Genomic DNA, 22,792 nt, shown 5'->3' with positions numbered 1-22,792 from the left:
GGGAGAGATATTATTGTTCTTTTTCACTGAGAGGCCTCGGAATTTTTATTACATGTTAGACTCATAAAGGATATCAAATCTTGTAGTCTACTCTATGGAAATACATCTCACTGATTAGTGCAATTATTGTGTGATTTTTCCTGCAGTAATTATCTGTCATTAATGAAATAGGAAAGCAGGAAGTGTTCATATCCTGTTGTACAATAGACTAATTTGCAAAATCTGTTAATTACAGTAATATAAGATACTGCTCCCAACTATGATGAGACTAAATGTTGATGTTTTCCTTTTGACAACAGGTTTTTAGAGAACTCCAAAAAATCTATCAATACACATACACATATAAAAATAGTCATACATTGCTCAATTTTTAGACTGTAATGAAAATTACAACTAAATATATTTTCTTAGTGTCACATATGATTTGTTAGAGGAAATACAAAATAGCAAAAACACATCTATTCCATATGGCTGTGAACTAATATAAATAATATACTAGTTATATAGCAGCCAGTATAAGTTATATACTAGCTATATACTAGTTAAGTAGATACTCAGAAGAACAGCATGTATATATATATACTTATATATATACTTACGTATATACTTAAAAAAACAGTATTAGGAAATATTAGGAAAGTATATGGGATTTGTCTTGTGTTTATTGAGATCTGTGGGATGTTGTATCTGGCATTTATTGAAATAGGACTAAAATTTTATTCCTGGTTTTTAATTTTTGGGGTTTTGTGTTTTTGGTTTGTGTTTTCAGATTTTATTACAATGCTAGTGATTGAAATCAAGAGAATGCTTTTTCATAACCTTGAATCATAGTCTTCACTGTTTAGTTTTTTCAATATAACTATTTCCAAGCCATTAATTGTAACATGGTAATTTAGTGTTTTAAACTACAAGTTTGATTCAAATAATTTTGTTCTTCAAAATAACTTAAATATAATTTAAATTTGAATTTTATTACATTCTAATAAAGTTGTACACATGCTAACAAACCTACTTATGAAGTTACAATTTTTCACTAGTCCAGTGAGGTTCAATTGCATTTATTTTCTTTTTACAGAAACAGAGGTTCAACTAGGATATACTTTGAAAAAAGAAATGAATTTTCATCTTCTACATGCTACATAAAAGGCTGCACTTTCTCTTTGATCTATCACAGTTTGGGTTTTGTCCTATAAATTATAGAAAGTATTTCTCACAATATACTAAATTGTGTATAGAATCCAAACTTTTTAATCTGAACAAAGCAAATTTCAGATACCTGATTTTAGGTTGTGGTTGATAATAGTTCATTAACTAAAATTTTGGATACTGTCCATACAGATAATATGTGTCAGATTTCATTTGGAAGATAATGTATGTGGTGACATTTTGAAGCCCTTTTTTGCCACTTTAATATCTCTCTCATTAACTTTTTTCATATTTGTCTCTAGACTGTTTAAAAACAAACTTTCTTAGCATATAGCCAGAACACAGAAATGTTTATACAAATAAATTTCCCAATTATCATAGATTGGTTATACACAATCTTCTAACACTGACAAAGAACTTATGTCTCTGTAGATTATGTCTCTGAACTAGGTAAGTTTATTGCATTTTTCTGATTAAAAAAATTTCATTATAAAATATATACCATTCTTTTCACAGTAGGTGGATTCATCTTGACCATAAATCACAGGAGTCTACAGCAGAGTCATAGAATCATAGAATCATAAAATCATAGAATCAGCCGGGTTGGAAAAGACCTCCGAAATCATCAAGTCCAACCCTTGATCCACTACCACTACAGTTACTAGACCATGGCACTAAGTGCCACATCCAGTCTCATCTTAAAAACCTCTAAGAGACAGAGAATCCACCACTTCCCTGGGCAGCCCATTCCAGTGTCTGATTACTTTCTCCTTAAAAAATGTCTTCCTAATATCCAACCTAAACCTCCCCTGGCACAGCTTAAGACCGTGTCCTCTTGTCTTACTGACAGTTACCTGGGAGAAGAGACCAACCCTCACCTGGCTACAACCTCCTTTCAGGGAATTGTAGAGAGTGATGAGGTCTCCCCTGAGCCTCCTCTTCTCAGGCTGAACAACCCCAGATCCCTCAGCCTCTCCTCATAGGACTTGCACTCGAGTCCCTTCACCAGCCTTGTTGCTCTTCTCTGGACCTGCTCCAGGACCTCAATATTCTTCCTGAACTGAGGGGCCCAGAACTGGACACAGTACTTCAGGTGTGGCCTCACCAGCGCTGAGTACAGGGGAAGAATCACATCCTTGGACCTGCTGGCCACACTATTCCTGATCCAGGCCAGGATGTCATTGGCCTTCTTGGCCACCTGGGCACACTGCTGGCTCATGTTCAGCTTCCTGTCAATCCAAACTCCCAGGTCCCTTTTCTGCCTGGCTGCTCTCCAGCCACTCTGTGCCCAGTCTGTAGCACTGCTGAATTACTAAAAAGGTAGTTCATGTTAGGAATCTAGCTCAAACCTGGGCTTAACAAAAAAGCTTCTCCCATTTTGCTCACTAATTTTGAATGCCTTTTTTTATCTCAGATCCCTCAATTTTTGTTGTAGACAGAAATTTAAATCCACGAGGGACTTTTTCCAGAAAATCGAATCCACTGAATTAACATTTCTCATCTTGTAGATCAATTTTTCTCTTCTACTGTCTTTCTCTATTCTACTAGTAATACTGAAGCATACTTGCAGAAGAAAAATATTTGTTTGAGCAAAAAAGTATTGGTTGAGCTCAGTCCAGAAATGTATGTTATTGTCATATGATTTCATCCTGTTAAGGAAAGCCCAGAGCAGTGGTCTCCAAACTGGGGTGCCTACACCCTAGAGATGCACAGTCCATTGGGGATTGGGAAGAAAATGGTTTTATTATAATTAGTAAATTAAAAATATTTCATCTTTACCTATTTTTTTTTAATTTCTAAGGGGGTTGTATGTTTTAGAAAAGGCATATAAAATACTATAATAAGAAATGTAATTAATTTATAAATAAATTTAAAAATATTGAGAATCAAAACTTTTTTACTGATAGGGGTGTACAATCAAAAATATTTGGAAGCCATTGCCCTAGAGGGCCGCTGTGTCATTACAGAACTGCGCAAAATCTACAAACCATGCAGACAGCTAGCTGTAGCTGCCTCTACAGGTCTCTGTATTTCAAAAGCAATAGTAACTGGAATGGGACGTTGACAAATCACTCTGGCTTATTCTATCACCTTCCTATGGGGTTTGTCCCAAAGTTCTCACAAGATATACCATATTGAAATTTTCAGCATCTTTATCTTGTATTTATAATAGATGTTTTGGAATTGTTTGTCTAGTTTTATGGATCTTCTGTAGCAGTTCTTCTATGTCTTACTTTTTTTTTTCTCCTTTTTCAGTTTGTTTTCATGACTGTTTCTATACCCACCCAGTTATTTTATACTCTTTTCCTTCCTTTATTATATTCTCTGATTTCCACATACTTACTCTATGTACCTGCTTCACCACAGAGCAACTTCCAGTTCACACCAATTAAGTAGTTATAAACTGTTCCCTAAGACAGGGACGAGAGTAAACAAAAAAGGGAGGATACAAAAAGTGCAATTTTCCTATTATTGTAACTCCCATGCTCTTGTGTTTGCAATCACTTACATCGCCATATTTAAGCTTAGACTATAAACTCCTCAAGGCAGAAACCACTTTTCACTTTCACAGAAACTGTTATGCAATCTTATTGCACTATATAGATACTGGTGCACATTTTTAAACACAATAATTTTGTATGTCACAGTTTTCATCTGTCCAACTAAAGAGTGTTTGAAGTGTTATGAATTTTATATGACAGTTATGTATTTTCTAAAATGGTATTTCTTTAGAATTCTGTATATTGGGTGACTGAGGCAACTAATCATGCTAGAAAATTTTAGCTGATAGTGACACCAGTCTTGCATTTTGCACAGGAAAATCTCACCGGCCATTACTGCCAGGAAGAGCAGAGGAGAAAAGCATAGAATCATAGAATTGTGAAGTGGTTTGGGTTGGAAGGGACCTTAAAGATCATTTAGTTTCAACCCCCCCTTTCCACTAGACCAGAGTACTCAGAGCCCCATCCAACCTGGTCTAGAACACCTACAGGAATAGGGAGTCCACAGCCTCTCTGGGCAACCTGTTCCAATGCCTCACCACCCTTAATGAATTTCTTCCTAATATCCAGTCTTAAGGCCCCTTGTATTACAGCCCCATGTTCTTGTGAAAAGTTCCTCTCCAGTCTTCTTGTAAGCCTCCTTTATGTACAGAAAAGGCTGCTATAAGTTCTGACCAAAGCCTTCTCTTCTCCAGGCTGAACGGCCCCAACTCTCTCAGTCTGTTTTTGTAGGAGAGATGCTCCAGCCCTCTGATCAACTTACTGTCTCTCCTCTGGACTCACTCCAACAGGTCCATGTCTTTCTTGTGTTGGGGGCCCCGAAGCTGGATGCAGTACTCCAGGTGGGGTCTCACAAGAGCAGAGTAGAGAGGGAGAATCACTTCCCTTGTCCTGCTCGTCACGCCACTTTTGATGCAGTCCAGGACACAGTTGGCTTTCTGGGCTGCAAACGTGCATTGCCAATTCATATTGAGTTTTGTCCACAGGTGATCCTAAGTCTTTCTCCTCAGGGCTGGTCTTGATCCATTCTCCTGTCAGACTGTACTTGTGCTTGGGATTGCCCCAGCCCAGGCTCAGGACCCTGCGCTTAGTCTTTTTGAACTTCATGAGGTTCCCCACAGGCCCACCTCTCAAGCATGTCGAGGTCCCTCTGGATGGCATCCCTTCCCTCCAGTGTGTTGACTGCACCACACAGCTTGGATGTCATTGACAAACTTGAGAATCCATGACTCTGACAAATATGTAAAAAGTGCTGGTCCCAATACCAACTCCTGAGGAATGCCACCCACCACTGCTTTCCTGATCACTGCCAGATCCAGAAGCACAATAGAGATTCAGCAGCTGCAGTTCACCCAGCTCAGGTCTCCAGCAAGTAACAAGGTTGACCCTAACAGGGTCACAGATAAACACACATATAGCATTTGGATATCAAGATGGTCAGCCACACAGTCTAGCACAGGCAGAAAACCTAGCACTTGGGTGAACCTGGGCAGCACCAGTGACCTTCTCCAGTTCCCCTCTCCTGTCCATCAGGATAAAAACTTCTAAGTGGAAATATGTGCATATATATGATATAGATCCCTCCAGTAACTGGCCTAGACACCCAGTCTGCACTGGAACTGGCCCCTGGATTCCATTCTCCCCAACTGTTAGGAGGTAAACATAGGAGACCCAAGGCCTGCAGTCTTATTTCAGCTGCTGGTGCAGACCTACATACACACATACGTGGTGGATGTACCCAGCAACTGATCTTAGACAGTCAATCCATCCAGTAACTTGCCTTGATATCCTCACACCTCCTGTTGCCTCATGCACTGACACACACGTGTGCAAACTTGTCCCTTGGTTGAACCCTAGAACCCATGGTCAGCCCAGCAGCTGGCTCTGTCCTCCTTATCCCTCCAGTAATCAACTAGCAGATTCAATGGTCTTTTCAGTGTTCAGACTCCAATTCTAGCCACTTCAATACATGTTTCCCAGGCTACTTGCCCTACTTACCAACTAGTTCATCTTAATATTCACAAATAATCACACAGTGACATATGTAACCACACATCATGCATACACTCCAGCCACTCTGAACGGGAATGCATGAGGCACTAAAAGGGACACACACCAGTCAGAAAAATGGCTGCAAGAATGTCACATGCTGGTGGTCCCCCAGACCAAGAGGATCCCAGTATATTTACTTGCAGCTTCTTAGGACCACCAGACTGAAAGACAAAGGACAGTGGTTAATTCTCATTGTTCACACAGATATGAAGGACGGGAAAGACTGTCAGCTTGTAGAGGACAAAAAAACCTATCCAAAACCAGCACAAGACCACACCAGGAGATATGAAGACGACAGGACACTTTACCTCCTGTGTCATCATAAAACACCTGAATACAAGTGCCTTGGATACTAAATGGACTACTTGGACACATAGGTTTTAGTGGGTTTAAGTATGTAGCTGAAACAGTTTGAATGGATGAAACAGGTTGTGCTTTAAAATTAAATCACCTTTCCCTCTAATGCCTCAGGCTGAGCTTTGCTACATTTGTGTTGCTACAGCATTGCAACATTAATTCCTACAGGTTGGTTGAGATGTCATTTGGCTTAGCCTTTCAGTTGCTGTGAATCCCCATCACTAGGTACACTAGAAATAACCTCAAGAACCTAAATACTAGCTTCAATTAATGAATTTCATTAGATACTTGACACATAAATGTTTTGTGTGGTAACATATCACGCTATCACACCTGAATCTGCTTGTGGATCTGGTTGTGTTTCAGTCAAAATTTATTCATTAGGAAAGATCCATTCTGGAAACCTTGCCTGATGTTCAAAATAGAACTTGTTGGCACATTTAGTAGGCAATAATCACTTCTGTGTTTGACTGCTAAAGGGCTCGCATAGCTCCTAAATAATCTCACAACAAATTCTAAATTTACACAAAAAACACATATATTACGAAATTTGAAAATTCCTTACCCATCCAGCAGCTGTCTTTTGCTGAATTCTCTGAAATTTTGTTATTTTCACTGTATTATTACATGATAAATAAACAAGCAAAAATTCTGAGTCTTGTGAAAGCTGAATTACTATAAAGGGTAAATTGGTCCATGGAAGAACATTGTGATTTAGTCAAGTGGTTGAAGCTGAATTTAATGAAATACAATTACTTACTGAGCAGCCAGAGTGTGTGGGTCAAGTGAGACCGTGTGGGGGAAGGTTTGAGTATATGTCTGTATTGCTATTTGTAACCATCTTTCAAACAGCAGGTGGTACATTCTGCTTCCCTAACAAGAAACATTTCGCTCCTCTACAAATAATTACAATTTTCATTTTTCTTTTCTCATTTATTTTGATATGTTGTGTTGGGTTATAATGTACAGCTGTAATAACAATGACTAAAAACATTGTAGGGAACTAGGCAAGAAGTGCAGTAACTGCTAAACTGGTGACTGCTGAACTTACAGGGATGAAGCACTGAATGGGCCCAAGGGCTGTATCTCCTTTTAGTACCAGAAAAAAATTGAGACAGAAATGTCAGAACATGCTAAAAATAGGAATTTAAATACACAAAATTCCTTGCAATGCAATGGAAAAGTTTATATTTCCTTCTCCCTCTCCTACAGGAATTTTTTCGTCATCATTAGAATAATACTGTATCACTTGGACATCGTTGCTGGCTCCACACATGACTTTCTATTGAATGGCATACTTTCTGCAGAGAAGGTGTAAAGTGTGTATGAAGGTCTCGTGTATAGGGTGCTCTTCTTGGAAGTGAAAGGCTCAGGTTACACATAGCTGTGTTGATAAAAATTGTAGCCTTAGGTCAACTACTTTCACACTTACTACCCTAACATTAGGAAAGAGACAGTCAGCTCTGGAGAAGGTGAGAGAGAGCTACAGCCTTTTCTTTTTCTTTTTTTTTTTTACATGTTTCCTACTGCACATATTTGTAATCTCCCTGATCAACACACTTGATGCTGCACATCCCACTCTGTACAGTTTATACAGCTATGAAAATGCTGTTTGCTCTGATCTTTTGCAAAACAAGTTTGCCTCTCCATCCTTCTAGTAAAAGCTCATTTCCTCAGTGCTCACTTTCAGGAAGACAATGTCTTATGGGAGAAACAGGCAACTCATTCCTACCTGCACATTTTCACAACTACAGATCACACAGCAGAGCGAGTTCCGCCTATACATGCAGACTTAGTTTTCTTATGCAAAACATTATGTTTTTTCCATGTTTATATTTTAAAGAGACTTGAAGAAATGTTTATGTGTCTGCTTCCTTTGAGCCAACGCCAAACTATATCCGTATTTCCAACTATGAGTCATAGCACCTCTCTTCAGTTTCAGGCTAATTGATTTTTATTGTGCATTTCATTTCCTCTGTAAAAGGAAGATCAGAGTTCTGTTCATTACACATTCTTATATGTTCATATTTAGCACATATACATATATACTCCTTCTTTTACAATATGACTTGTCAAGTTTTCACTCCACTCAAACCAATGACAAGAATCTACTGAATTTAAGTCCAGAAATTCATCCACAGCTACAGAAAATAAAGCTCTTTCCAGCCTGCAATTCCAGAAGAGGAACAACCTCTTTTATCAACAAACATGGTTAGAGTACCCTACTTTATTTGTAAGACAGAATTAATGGCATTTTTTTGCCATCTGGAGGAAACATTCTGTTACCATGGGTTTGTTATGAAAATTCACAAGATTGCATCCTGGATGCATAAGCAGAACAAGATTTGTTTTTCAGACACAATGACTTTACTCGAGCATTTGACAAACCCAAGTGTAACAAGATGCTCTATTCACTGCTTAAATTTCATGGTAGGTAGGTTTGTGTACTAATATTGGGACCAGTCCAGGTTGTTTTCTTTTTCAAAGTCCTCATTTTCTCATCACAAAACTGCTGAAGGAAGGATGTGGTCATTTTCTGTTTAGAATCTTTTGCTCTGATTCTCTACTTAATTACAGGTCTCTTTTCCAGATTTTACTGGCTGCTGCTCTAAGAGAATATAAACAAATGAACTTGAGAACATGTTCAGGAAGATGGAATAGGAAAACATGTATGGGATCTGGAAGAAAGAAAATACCTCTCTTAGGATATAGTGAGACTGTGATTTAGAAAAAGGATAAGGTACATGGATTTTTCTTATATATCAGAACTCTTCTACAACACTTAAAACACAATCAATAAGTGTATAAAGGATAACTTAATGAAGCCCTGGGTTAAAAGTGAATAAAATAACAGTGTCAGGTTAATATAGAGAAAGTAATGATCCAATTCTAGTAGGTAAGAAAGCAACTCTAATTTAAAGCTGAAAAGGGAAAGGATTAGCATCAGGTTCTTGATATAGAGTAAGAGAACCACTGCATGTAGAGCTTATAGTTGTCTTGTTACACCTCAGCTTCTGTTCTCTGCCTTGTCTCAGGTGAATGATTCTACTTCAAGTCCCAGTACATGGTGCAGTACAATGTAACACCACGAATCTTACTGATTTTCCTATTGTTATTCTCTGTTTTCTTGTGTGGGTATTACAAAGGGCTTCTGAAGGACTGGAAAGGAAAAAAAATAGTAATGTAAAATAGGATTTATCATTGTTTATTGTGGTGGTTTGAAAAACCTTTTCTTTGGGGTAGTAATGGTTTACCCTACTGATAATACTGGACCAATCAAAGGTTCATATGCACCCTACAGAAATTACATACCCACAGAAACAGAAGAGAAGGGGGTGAAGATAGGTTTTAGAAGGTAGGTAGCCATGATTTGAGCCAGGAGGAAGCAGGGGGCCAGTGAGCCCCTCCGGGGGCCAAGGGCCCCCAGCCTCCAGCTGAGGCTACAGGAGACCCAGTATAGTGTCAAAGCTGGACCGGGTCCAGTAATCAAGAGCTGGAAGAGTTTCCTTACTGTCAGCAGCAGCAGAAGACATTGAAATCAGCAGCGGAGCAGCCCTGAACAGAGACAACGATGGCTGAAAGCCAAAAAGACAGCCAGGAGCAGCGATATAACGTGAAGCCGGCTGAAGGATGCAGAGATGTTCCTGCAGGAGGGAGAGCTGGCAACAAAACAGAGGAAAACTCAACAGAGCTGGTTTGGGGTAAGACTGTATCACTTTCCCAAAACTCAGAGACTTCCTGAAGAGGAGGGGTGGACTTCCAAACCTTTAGGGAGTCCCGAAATGCAGCAGCAGCTAGAGAGAGAGAGAGAGAGAGAGAGAGAGAAAGGAGCTGAAAAACCCGGAGTCGTCCTGAGAGCTGAGCCAGGACGGGATGTGGAGGAGGTGGCCGTGCCCTCTGCTGCTGCTGCTGCTGCTTCTATCATGCTGGTGAGCTGAGACAGAGCAAAAAAGCTTTGGTAAGACTGAACTGAAAGCTGCCTTCAATGTTCTAACCCAAGAGGAGTGAAGATCTACAAAGAGATCCCCTGAAGGCTCAGGCTCAGGGTTGGAATTTCCACAAAGTAAGAACCAAAATCCTGACTGCCATATTTAAATCTGCTGCCTTAGGAAAATGAAGGACACTAACCAGTGCCACAGAAAACTGAAATGAGGGAACTGTGGCCTGAGGAGTGACAGAAGGACTTTTCTCTTTTCTTCTTGGACTTTTATTGAAGGAAAAGAGGAATTTAATTCAATGTAAATATATGTATATGTGTGTGTGTATAAATAAACCTTTGTAAATATTTTCCCCTTCCCCCAATAACAAATGGTTGTGTTTTGTCTGAAAACTCTCCACATGAGGTGAAAAAGATATCAAGTCCATACCATCACTAAACCCTCTCACAGGGGCAAATTGTGGGAGGGGGGGGCTTGAATTTAGAAATTGGATTCTTAGGAGTTTCAAACCACCACATTTTTTTATAATTAGAGTAGCCTAAAATTTTATTTTCCAGAGATATGTCTCAGTACAACAGATGTCAGTTGTGATAGTTTGGATCTACTCTCTGATCTTACACGTTTTATTTTGCAAGGGAAAGCTATTCTGACTCACTTTTTTTGAAAACATTGGGAACTGAAAAATTATCAGAAAGATATACCTATACTGAAGATCCATAAATAAAGCACATTATGCTAATCCAGTGCTCTGAAACATGTCTTCTGATCTTTTAGGGCACAACTTTCTTAATTTTATATCTACCTTTCATACTGCATCCTAAGTGCTAGTCTTTGCAGGTCACTGTACCTTTATGTAAAAGAGAGGTAAGTATGTTGGCAAAATGTGTCCTCTGACTATGGGAGCTGACGTGGTACCAAGGATTAGAAATGAGGTCCTGTTACTGGGAAAGGGCTTTTCCTACCTCGCCTCCAGAAAGGCTTTGCTTGTATAATTAGTAATCTCGGAAAGCAACTAGAGGGCTACTGAAGTAAAGATGGGGGGAAAGCCAATGAAGAGTCTAAATGTAAGAGAAAGAAAGATTTAAAGGAAGTTGCTGTAATTCGAAGGAGATTATAGTAAAAGGAAAGTTGCATCAGGAAGAGAGTGTAAGAAACACTGACCTATGACCAGCCTCATCCTTGAATATTCTATGCTTCAATGGTCTTTTTAAGGTTTGTTTTTAATTGTTTTCTTGCTGCTCTGGAACACATCCCATTTATCAATTTTCTTTTTATAAGAGGCATGCACCAGAGCTGGGCACACATCCCATCTCAGCAGCAGCAGTCATTCTCACTAATAGTGTTATTAGATGCTTCCAACTATTACTCAGCATTCAGCTGTCTGTATGTAATCCCTGTAAACTGGAGTGACTCTCCATTATGATCTCTCTCAGATTCATTTTTTTCCTGAGTTTCATGTTGGAAGCCCAACCTACATCCTTTTCTCCCGGATTTATTTATAATCTTACACTGAGGGAGGCAGAAACATATGAATTGTGCTCAGTTTACTAGGTGATCCAGCTTTCTACATTAGTGATCTGTATTCTTCATTCTAATTACCACTCCATCAATCTTTGTCAACAGTAAATTTTATCAGTAATGATTTTATGTCTTCCATGTCACTGAAAAACTAAATACTGTACAACCAAGAATAGATCACCATGGGACTCCAGTAAAATCAGAAGAGTAGCTGGTTCTCCGTTCAAAATGACATTCTGAGAATTGGAGTTTTAAATCCATTTTAAATATACTATGTTGTCTTTGTATCATTATGGTTTCTGATTCAAAATCCAAGTCAGAATGTAAGACAAGAGCTTTCACCTTTATGAATAAAATTTGTGATTTTTTCTCTTTCATCATATTAATTTGATAAAATCTTTGATCATAAGCATCTGGTGATGTTGTTATTTAAATGACCCTCTTTTTTTAGCAGTACCTTAATGACTATTGGGTAATACATGATGAGAACCTGATTAACTGAGAACTAAGTACCAGTCATTAAGGCTGCCTATTCAGATCTCTGCGTACAGATTTAGATACCTTACCTGAGAATTTGAATAGAAAATATTTATTGATTTACATATGCAACTACTAAGTATTTTAACTCAGACAAATCACAAGGAACTAGCTCCTCAGGAGGGCTTAAATATCAAGATGACACCTCAGATACTTGCACTTAAAATATAGCTACCATAATGCACTTTATGTGCTGAGAGCTAACTCTGGAGGAACCTAAGTTCCTTAGAGGTCTAAGCTTTTACCAGTAAAGATAACCTGGGTGCTGAGCATGAACTGCTGACACCATGTAAAGCCTTCAATGGTATAACAGAAGCGAATTGTTCTTTGTATATGTCAGCAATATTCAAAAATGATGTGTTTCCATTTGTGTTTGTTTTAGTAGTTTTTCCAAAATCTGGTCAATGGTTTTGACCTTCCATATAGGCAGGTGTGTCTTTTTCACAACATTCCAACACTTAAAGCAACAACCAGGACACTGGTACAGAGAATCCCTTGGGAAACAGTCCTTAATAACATAGTAGTCCGGGAAGACTGGACATACTTTAAGAGAGAAATCTTAAAGGTGCAGGAGCAGACTGTCACTATCTGCCAAAAGACAAGCTGACAGGGAAGAAGACCAGTCTGGCTGAACAGGCAGCTTGCACAGGAACTCCATGAGAGGGGGGAAGAGAGTTTATGACTTTTGGAAGAAGGGGCAGGAAACTCAGGAAGAATACAATGGTGTCCTTAGGTCATGTAGAGAGAAAATTAGAAAGGAGAAAGCACAGTTAAAACTCATCTGGCCACAGCTGTAAAAGATAATGAAAAGTGTTTTATAAATACATTTTCTAAAAAAAAAGGAGGGCCAAGGAAAATCTCCATCCTTGATTGGATATGCAGGGGAACATGATGCATGAGGAAAAGGCTGAGGTGCTTAATGCCTTCTTTGCCTCAGCCTCTAACATAAAGACTGGTAATCCTCAGGGCAACCCGCCCCCTGAGCTGGCAGACAGGGACAGGGAACAGAATTCAGGAGTAAGTAGTAAGAGGCCTACTGGGCCACTTAGACAATCAAAGTCAATGGCCTGAATGGGATTCATCCAACGGCACCAAGGGAGCTGGCAGAAAAGCTCACCAAGTTACTCTCCATCATTTATCATCAACCCTTGTTAACTGGGAAAGCCCCAGATGACTGGAGGTTAGCCAAATGTGATGCCCATCTATCGGACAGGTTGGAAGGAGGATTTGGGGAACTACAGGCCTGTCAAGACCTTATCACTCTCTACAACTACTTGAAAGTTGTTATAACAAAGTGGGTGTCAGCCTCTTCTCCCAGCCAACTGGGAACAGATTGAGAGGACATGACCTCAAGCTGCATCAGGAAGGTTGAGGTTGGATATCAGGAAGAATTTCTTCACTGAAAATGTTGTCAAACATTGGAACAGGCTGCTCAGGGAGGTGGTGGAGTCACCTTCTGTAGAAGTGTTTAAGAAATGTCTGGATGTGGCACTTAGTGCTATGGTTTTGTTGATATGGTGATGCTCAGTCAAAGGTTGGATTCGTTGATCTCAGAGGTTTTTTCCAATGTTAATGATTCTATGATTCTATGACCCATTTATTCACTTAAATTTAAGGAGTACAAAACTTTGAATCCAAGCATTTGTTCTATTCAGGCCACACAGTCAAAAATAAAACCTTACTTTTATTCCTTTGCTAGATTGAAGGCTGCAGGAGGTGTCTCTGACCACATGGGTCTCAGAGGCTGAGACTTCTCTTGCAGATAGGTGCTTGTGTTGGGAACTCTGTCCTAAAATGCTTGTAATAGTGCTTGTCTTGGACTTTCATTTTTATTTCTTTTCTCTCACTCCTTCTAAGCAGACACTTATCACTGTGTTGAATGAACAGACATGTTTCACTCAATCTGCCATTTCATGTTCAACTTTTTATTTTCTTAACTGCAAAGGTAGAATAGAGGTATGCAAGGAATTTTTTTAAAAACAGTTCTGTTTAAATGAAAAAGAAAATACATCTACAGATCCAGGTTGTTCTATGTTACCTGAAAAATTCAGCTTAGAACAGGTGATGACACAGTCTCAGCATCAGAGAGTCCTTCACTGTAACACACTCTGGCAGCTTTGTGGTGGGCAAGTATGCCTCATCTCTTTTAATAGGAAATTGATAAATTACAAATGAGGCTACTTAATCAAGACAAGCATAGATAACTTCCTTAACAATCCATAATATCACAAAGGCCTATACATTACTTTAAACATTTAGATTCCTTTGCCATACAGGTAAATGCCAGCTGTACACACAGAGTTGTGATCTGGTAAAAAAGTTTTTTTTTCACTTTTTAAGATGAGAAATATATATATTCCTATGATTCTTGCCCATATGATTCAATTTATTTGACCTCATGGTGTGTCTTTGCCATGATTTTCCTTCCTTTCTGGACCTGTCCCTCTGTTTTGCTGCCAGAGGAATGCAGCTGACATCTAAGAAATTTCCTTAATGTATCTTAAATGTTCTGATTTATCACTTGCTGTTTCACCTGATGGGATTAATCTACCCTTCTGACATGCATTGTAACCCTTCTCTCAATTAGCCTCTATCCATTGGAAGTTTAACTGCCATGTGTAAGGCTTGCTGATGACATCTCTTGGGAAACACAGAGCTGCAGTATGTTTGCTTTCACGTCTGTCTTTCTGATCACTAGATTACTTTTTCTGATTTAAAAACAAAATTGTCATTACAAGGAGCAGCAAGCAAACATCCTGTGTCTTTTTAGCATTCTGATTCTTCTGTTTGAAACAGACCTTGGCTCCTATTCTCAGAACAGTTTAAAAGACAAGGTCATATAATGTGACTTTCCCATTTAAACAGCATTAGGCAGTAGTTTTTCAATTCAGACTATCCTATAGTGCTCCCCTCTTATTCCTTTGGAGAGATGAGGACTGCATCTTAAAAAAAAAGGGGACAAAAAAGTCAAGCCAAAAGCATTTTATGTATATGAACTTCCTGGAGGGAAAAAAAAAATCATTTAAAGTTGATTCTGGGCATCTTCCTTTTCTTCAGTCCTTTACAGTACACTGCAGAATATTTGAAAAATTTCTTTTCTTGTCATGTGCGGACAGCAGTTCTTCTAGTCTTAAATGGAGTAACCATTAAGAATCAAACAGACAATCCCTCACATACCCCAAGCAACAGACAAAAACCATAAACAAGAATAAATTAAGGCAGATTTGTTTAATTTTAAATTCAACATCATAATCTTTTTTGCATAAATTTTTCCTTCCTCTCCCTAAAATATTTAGTTTCTAAAGTAATATATGAGCAACCACGCTATAATTTGTTCAAGAATTTCAAGTACAATACAGATGCAATATGAACATCTCTTTTCTTTCTATGTGGTACAATGGAATATGGGGATGCTATCATGTAAACTGACATTAATATCAATCTAGAATAAGCAGGTCAGGAAGGCTCTGTAAAAGATCATACTTCCTGTAAGGTCAATAGAAATAAATGGGAATATCCATTCCATCACAACATAAGCATCTAAAACAAGTAGCATTCTTCTTTTCTATAGGAAGTCTGCCCTTATCTCCCTTCTGGATAAGTCTACTTCAAAACAGTAATTCTGGAAAGAATCTAGATAGCTACTTTAAACTTTACACCCAAAATACCTTAAATTAATCCAGTTTCAAAGAATAATCCCAAGGATAATCCAAACAAAAAAATATAAAAATTGTTACCAATCACTTTAATAAAAACAAGTCCTAAGACATAAACATTACCTGCTAAGGTAGGGGGTCACAATGGAAAGGTATAACTATTTTTTTTTGCCTTGCCTTCTCTTAACATTACAAGCATCTTGTCTAGTTCCAGCCAAAAGCCCCATAAATAACACCTAAAGTCTGAAGATTTAGGTTATGGGATGCAGGATGCCTCTACTTCTTGTCCAGTCATTCAGGCAGGTATGCTCCAAGATTTCTAGCTAAAGCAAGCTCTGCAGAAAAGGCAAGACTTAATTGACAGAAGCAATGTTACGGGCTGATGAAGGATTTGTAATTAACAGATGTGTGGGACTTTAAAATACTTCTGTGACATCTAAATGTGGGACCTAACAGGTGGAATGATTTACCCCATCCAAGGCCTACAAGGAAAGACTGTTTACTTTCAGAGAGAGATATGCACTTTCAGAGGGTGATTCACATGTTCTGATTCATACCTCTCGTGGTGGTCTCTCTCTATCCATGTTGTCTTGGGATTTCTGAGTTAGTTTCCCACTAATGGGAAAGAGAGTGGGAGGAATTCAGACTATACAACAGATATCAGCCTTTCAGTTCTTTATTTTCTCTTTCATGTGCAATCCCCTATTTGTTTGCTTGGTTTTGTACATTTAGTATGGGGGTTTTTTTGTACACGTTGGTGAAAAGATATATAGCCATTAAATAAAGCATTATTTATGTGGCTTCCATTAATTGAATGATAACTGGTTTAGAGAAAAAGCTGAGATTGTTCAGTCTGGAAAAGAGAAGGCTTTGAGGAGACCTTATTGAAATCTTACAATACTTGAAGGATGCTGATAAGAAAGATAGGCAGAAACTTTTTGGTAGGGCTAGTTGTGATAGGACAAGTAAGTAATGGTTTTAAACTAAAAAAAGGTAGATTCAGATTATCTATAAGGAAGAAATTCTTTACTGTGAGGGTAGTGAGACACTGGAACAAGTTGCTCAGGGAGGTGGTAGATGCCCTATCTCTGGAAAAATTCAAGATTGGGCTGGATAGGGCTCTGAGCAACCTGATATAGTGGAAAATGTCCCTGCTCATTGCAGGGGGTGTTGTACTAGATGACTTTTAATGGTACCTTTCAATCCAAACTATTCTATGATAGATACCAACCAAAATATTCTTCTCAGTGCTGCCCAGTTTCTGGCTGTTCCCTTTGTCCCCAAGAAACATCTTGTGTCTTCTGCAATGTGTCATTAAAACTATCTCTCCTTTGAACCTCACATTCTTCAATTATTTATGAGCAATGTAATTAATGAATTTGATTGACGTGAATACTCAGAATGTTGGTCAAGGAATTGATTAGGTCTTCAGTATTTGTAAAGTATTTGAAGAGAATTTCTATTTCTCTCTAACTTGGGTCCTTATACTGTCACCTGTCATTTAACTATGCATGGTAATGCATTCATTTTCACAGGAGCTTCTACCATGCGTTCAACCACTGCTAAGAGTAAACTTTAAAAAAGTGGGAGTTTTGAAGTGATTGATGTTTCAGAAACACAAAATAAATGGGAACTGAACAGGTACCCAAGATACATTGCCTATAATCCTGCTAAATCAACCTTTTTGTGTTATGTAGCAGTCTGATGATGCCCACTGCAGTGGTTCACCTCCCTTTATTTTGTACTGTATTTGTTTTGCCTGGCTTTCTCCACTGAGAGGGAAGCAAACACCACTGATGTATATTACAGATCCACTCCTTTCAGAATGAGAGGACCTTTAGTTTTAACAAGCAGCTAAGAACCCCTAAAAATGAGTTGTCCTGTTCTTCTCAGACTCAAAGCAAATTGACATGGTTGTTGGATTTCCTGTAACTTGTCTAACAAACAAACCAAAGAAAATATTAATCTACAGGAAGATGACAGAAAACAGTTTAAAGCTGATGGCAATTGTTCTTAAATTCCCATCACATCAAAATTTTTTTTGAGTTATGAGGAAAAACATAACTTCAAATGAGATGCTGCTGTGATAGTTCTATATTTAAGAAAAAATGAAACAGGAGTCTTGGAGTTATATTCTAGTTCTACACTTTTCTAACTAAAATGGGTTTGTCAATATGAATGACAGTTTGATAATGGCCTGTTTATTGTAGGGCCTGCCTAGTTTTGGGATCTAGTTAAGTGGGTTGTTGCCGCTGTCCAAAGAGGGTATGGGACACGAGGAAGGGTGCAAGTAGAATGCCCTATTCACGTGTGCAGACTGTCTTTTTTTCAGCTCGGGTGGGGAAAGGGCCAGAACATAGGGCGGAGCATGAGACAGACAAGCAGGGGAACAAACCAAGATAGGGACATGGACAAAAGGGGGAGGAGTGGAGGAAGCAGGGAGCAGGCAGCAGGCAAACTCATGGCAAGCCTGGGCACGACCAGGTTGTGCACTGTGTAGTGTGAATACAATGAAACCACATAATAACAGTAAAGTCCATATGATAACTGTAAGGTCCATATAATAAAGTCCTGTCAATTGCTGTATGCTTTTCTCCATGCCTGGAACTGTTCCCATCCTGAATCTTGCTCCTTCACAGGTTGTCAAAGCAGATCAGTATAATGAAGGCAGATGAATACGATGGCATTCAGGTTACACTTGTTAGAATGGCAAAACAATATCTACCATTACCAATAGCTAGGCTGATTTTTTCACCTGACATTATGAGGTAAAGCTATTTAAGGAACTAAGAATTGTTTCAGTAACTTGTATTAATCTATTGTTTTGTTTTATGTAAAATCACAATAATACAGTTGTTTACTTAAACCAATGGTGTATATACTAATTTTACTGAGCAGTGGGCAGTCAAAAACTAAGCGATCCCAGATATGGGGTAGAAAACTGAAATCCTTTATTGAACACGCGCTTTGCAATATAAGGGTCTTGGGGGCAGGACATGTTAATGAGGAGGACGAGCTATGTTAATTAGGGAATTACATGAGATTTTACTGCAGTTACCCAATAGGTTAATATTTCCCTCAACCACGATTACACGGGGGGAAAGGATTAAGGGCTTTAGACATGGTCTGATACAATCATCTCGAGAGTCCTTTCTTATTTCTGTTGCAGGAGCCAGGTTAAATCCATAAGATTGAATCTTTAACAAGTCTTGTAAGAAGGGTCCGGTTCTTCAGATCACAGGATTCTTGTCAACCCCTGGTGCCCAAGGTTTATCTTTTCTACAGATAGTATATTTTTGGGATCCTACACTGAGTTACTCTCATGTGGCTATGTGTCTGTCAAGGACCCTTTGTTCATTCTGCAGAACAAGTTTTAAAATGAAAATGCAGTTACTAGGAGAGACACACACAAAAAAAGAAAAAAGATAAAACATGATTCATGAATTGTCTTAGATCATCATAAATTGCTAGTAGGTCTCTGTCCCCAGGACCTCAGACCCTATTATGTCAGGGTGCAATACAAATTGCCAGCACTTAAACCATCTGGACTTCTTTACATAATTCAAAGAAACAGCGCCTGTTCTGACCTAACCTCAGACTCAGTGTCAACATCCTAAATATTTTTCCTTAGTTGTTGTACAGTTGTGAAATAATCTCCATGATTTTAGAGTCCCCATATATCTTGAAACTCACTTTCAATGTCATTTATCATTGCATCTGAAGTGAAACAATAGTCACTGACAAGCTTTTATGGACATATTTAGTTATGAGTACAGACCTCTTAAAAGAAGTGGAAGACTCTTTTTCTTTGAGCAACTCATTTGGCAATATCTGATGCATCATCTCTTTAGGAAACAAAACTTTCACTGAATTATTTTCCTCTCTAGAAGTAGAGTTCAGCCTTTGTATGCCAGTTTTTCTAAACTCAAATTAGCAGCAACCTAGCTGTAGTATTTTTCATGCCTATTCATTCAATTAACTCTTCCAGTATTGATCTTACATAGCAGGAAAAAGATTTTAATTTTTATGACTAATTATTTTAAAAGAAGTGAATGAACTGAGTCTGTAGAAACCCAGAATTAAAAAAATCGAACAAGGGCATACGATCCTAAGACCTTTATTTTAATATCTCTCTAAACTGGTTGCAGGGTGTCTACATCTGCCTGAAACACCTCAGGTTATTTTAACAGATTCAGAATTGTACAAATCCATATTCAGGACTTTAATAAAGTCATACACCCTTAAGCTAAAATGTCCCTCCAGAAGATAGGAAAAGGTGTCCAAAATAGGCACAAGGATGAGTGAGAATTTCAGTTTACAGCCATTCAGGTTAGTATTGGACTCCACCTTTACCTCACAGAATCTTTTCTGTAGAGGCATGTCTTAAAATTATAAAATTGCATAAAAGTATAATTTTAATGCTTTTAGCTTTACTTCTGTCATGGAAGCTTCAGTTTATAAGTTAGGGTCTGAAACACAGATATGGAAATATCCCTTTTTTATAACAAAATTACTCTTTTCAGATCAAGAACAGTAGTGCATTCACATGCACAACAAACATGTCATAAAAATAAAGCCTATGTTTACCGATAATAGATTCATTAGGATCTCTATCCTGCTGCCAACAGACACAGGAAAAACTTCTTTGGCTACATGTGCTGGCTACTCCCAGTGTTGGTGGAAGAACTGAAACATCTTTCAATAGCATCCAAGTGAAAGGAGATCTTTGTTCTGTGTTCTAGTGGAACTGAAAACACACATTTTAAAACTGAAAGGTGTATGCTCTAAGAAGACTTAGAAGAACTTTGTTAACTGAGGAGGTTCCAACAGGGGAAGCTAGGCTAAATGTGTCAATGTAAATTTATGATGAGTTCTAGGGGCCCAGACACTTTTAGTTTCCAAGAAATCTCAAAGTACTGCAGAATATGAAGGAAATTATTTTTGCACGTACTTTACAAAAGCAGATTCATAGACTGCATAACTTTTAACTGAATAAAATATTTAAATGAAGTTTAAACTTTCCTTACTAGGAACACAAAATATTTCCATGGTATAGCTTGCAAGAGATTAAAAAAAATATATATATATGGAAAGTATTCAGTTATTCTATAAGGTCCTAGGCAAAGTTACTAGTTGCATATTATTAAGTATCAATATAAATAAAATATATTTTCCCAAATTTCTTTCGTCTTTTATGATCTATTTAAAAAATCTTAATGGTATGAGTGATTGAGGAAAGAAGTGGGTTCAAATTTGGTTTCCTATCAGTTATAAGAGATATCAGCTCTTTGGGTGCTCCCAAGGATGGTCACCTTGACAAAATGTCAGGTGACAAGACAGGAATGTGGGTGTAACAGTGTGAGTGAAGTGGACTCCCAAAACTTCCCAAGGGTTCATTTCATCTCAGTTAGAATACGGGAGCAAGGACAATGACAAACAGGTTAAACAGTAATGAGGGAATTATTAGGGGACTATTGAAGAACAAGAATAGCCAGCTCTAAAAGAAGTAGAACAAATGTGAACATTTTATTAATTAGAGAAGAAACTTTGGAAAGGAAAGATCAGCAACAATCTGGGTGTCTTTGTGGCACTGAGGTTCTGCACGAACTTGTAAGCATGGCTTTTCACAAATACCTCCAGCAGCAAAAAAAGTGCAAAATATTGAAAACTGGAGTCCATGACTACCTTCATCTTATCTGCCTCTCACAAATAGCCTCATCCTGTCGCTCATCATAGCTTTCTCCCAGGGTTAGGTAGACAGTCTTGTATAGAAAACAAAATTGAATTTCCTACATCAACCCTTTCAGGAACAGTAGAAGTAAGAAAAAAGTAAATGATGGTGGCTGTCCACTCTGCTTCTAGTTAATAATTTTTTTTCATCTAATGTAGTATGTAGCAGACCCCTGAGATGTAGATGAGAGAGAAGTTGACAAAAAGGAGTCCTTCTGCTGAGAATTGTTCTATTTTGCATATCTACCAAGCTAGAGAAATTGCTAAGGTATTTGATGCTGTCTTTTAGTGATGTTCACAATACATTTAGCCTTTTAAAATTGGTAGTTTATATATATAGTGAATGAAAAAAGAAAACATTTTTAGAGAATTAGGGATGCTAACAAAATGAGCTTGAAGAAACAACATGATATCATTTGCTTGGTACAAAATAATCTCAGAAGAGATATTTGCCTTACGTCAATTTTATGAATCATATTTTAATTCATAAAAAGTGTTCTACTAAAAGATCCTATCTGACTATGAGATAACCATTGCTTTCAGTACATCACACATCATGGCTTTTCAATGCTTACTATCCATTTTTCTGCTATCACATGCTTCAAGCAAGTCAGCCCCAACTCTCAAGAAAAGTGCTTAAACATATGCAGACATGTAAGCTTAATTTCCCTGCTGAACAGGACTTAATTTTCCCCCTTAACTATCTTGTACAGTTGGGGTTATAATGGCTCAGTATATGTTTGAAATTTACCTCTTTCAGTTTGATATTTTAATCAATTCAGACCTTTACAACATTAGGATATACTCAGTGTTCCTGGACCCTTTGCTGGAACCATTTCAGGGACTTTGGTTCACCAACAAAGCTTTGAAATGCAAGAAGTTTTGCGTAGAATGTTCCTACGATTTCTTTGCTAAGTTCTTTTAAAGATGTGTATATTAGGAAATGGTCTATTATTAAACCAAATAGTTAAATAACTTATATATGCGGTTCATAGATGTAGTGGAATATATGGAAGTAAGGATGTACTGTTTGTGAGGTTATCTTATTACTGGGTACTCAACACAAAAAACTATGAAAAGATACAGGAGAAGTAATAAATTAAACACCCAGATGCACATACTCTAATGAGCAATAGATGACGGAGACAATATCAAAGTCCAGAGTTTTCAGGTGCCTGATTGAGACAGGCCATGGACAGAACCACTCAAAGGCTTGAGAACCTTCACACAGATGTTTTGTAGCTGATAAGAAGTGGGTAACATGATTATCCTGAGACTCATGAGAAAGAAGAAATTTATTATGGGATATTCGAAGGGGCTTGTGAGATTGTGGAGTTTGTGATAGAATGCTTAGGAG

The sequence above is a fragment of the Neopelma chrysocephalum genome, unplaced genomic scaffold (genome assembly GCF_003984885.1).
Source record: "Neopelma chrysocephalum unplaced genomic scaffold, ASM398488v2 Primary Assembly neopelma1_22, whole genome shotgun sequence".
Lineage (NCBI taxonomy): Eukaryota > Metazoa > Chordata > Aves > Passeriformes > Pipridae > Neopelma > Neopelma chrysocephalum.
Note: the sequence above shows the minus strand (reverse complement) of the source record.